This window comes from Octopus bimaculoides, chromosome 20, assembly GCF_001194135.2.
Source record: "Octopus bimaculoides isolate UCB-OBI-ISO-001 chromosome 20, ASM119413v2, whole genome shotgun sequence".
Classification (NCBI taxonomy): Eukaryota; Metazoa; Mollusca; class Cephalopoda; order Octopoda; family Octopodidae; genus Octopus; species Octopus bimaculoides.
Window position 1 is genome coordinate 41,305,982 of NC_069000.1, and position 1,132 is coordinate 41,307,113.

Sequence of the window (1,132 nt, forward strand, 5' to 3'; positions counted from 1 at the left end):
ATATATATATATATATATATATAAATATATATATATGTTGTTTGTATTCGGGTAAGTATTTCTGTTTATGACGTGGATTATTATGTACGTTTGCATGGGGTTGGGGTTTTTGCGTGTATATCAATAGATGGAGAAAAGAAACCGATTTTGTGACGCATGTAGTCGTCTTTTCCCGAAATGAAAAAGATGTTCACGTCTCAACGGAGATATTTTTGGTGATGGAAATTGTAGGTGGTTGAGTAGGACAACACAAGAGACGACGAGATGCAGAGAAGTGGTGGGTAACCGATGATGAAATGTTATTTAGTCGATCATACGAGAGTGAGAGGCTAAACCTCTCGGTTAGTCTCGGACGAATCAGACCTACATACTCTTTCTGATCACACAGACTATATTTCATACAATGCATGAACGAGGTGGGAGGAAAAATTGTGAGGTTCAGTGATGACGTAGTGCTTAAGATCAATGGATAGCGGAGTCGGCGACCGATAAAGGATATGTGTAGGGTTTATAGAGAGCAAATTGAGAGCATTTTTAAAGAATGTGATGTTGATTGGCAGAGCGGTTGGAAGCAGCAGCTTTGAATTGGAAGTTTCGGAATTACCTTAGAAGGATCTACTGGACAATTAATAAGGAGATGTAGTGCCTGAAAAGAGCAAGATTTTAGCGATAGGACGATTTCGGTAAGGCGGAGAAAGAATCGAAATGCACTCTGTACTCAGTTGTGTTCTCTCAGTAATACTTAGTCTCTCTTAATTAATAATTATAGTCCTTAGCTTTTTCCATTAGTTACAGTATTTGATTTGTCCAGTCCTCATTGTACATTGTGTGCTCATTTCATTAATCGTTTACAATCACTGTCATCAATTCTAATAGACTCTATACAATTTAGTCCATAGCTACAATCATTGCGCACTCTAGTTAATGTTAGTCAAGCTGCCACTTTTCAGCTCACTTGCAATACCACCATCCGTAGCCAGTACAATTGATCACCAGTTAGCAGCCTCGTTATTTGATATCTACAATCCAAAGCTTGTCAGCCTGAAATTCTTGATCGCTATGATGGTTTTCAGTCTAGCCCCTATCTATAATTTAACGTAGATATATATATATATATATATATATATATATA

General features: G+C 37.2%; 1 protein-coding gene across 1 annotated transcript in view; it reads right to left on the minus strand.

Annotated features, from left to right (window-relative positions):
• Positions 1-1,132, minus strand: part of LOC106876588 (uncharacterized) — a 10,855-nt gene that overhangs the window by 2,858 nt on the left and 6,865 nt on the right. The window lies entirely within an intron of this gene.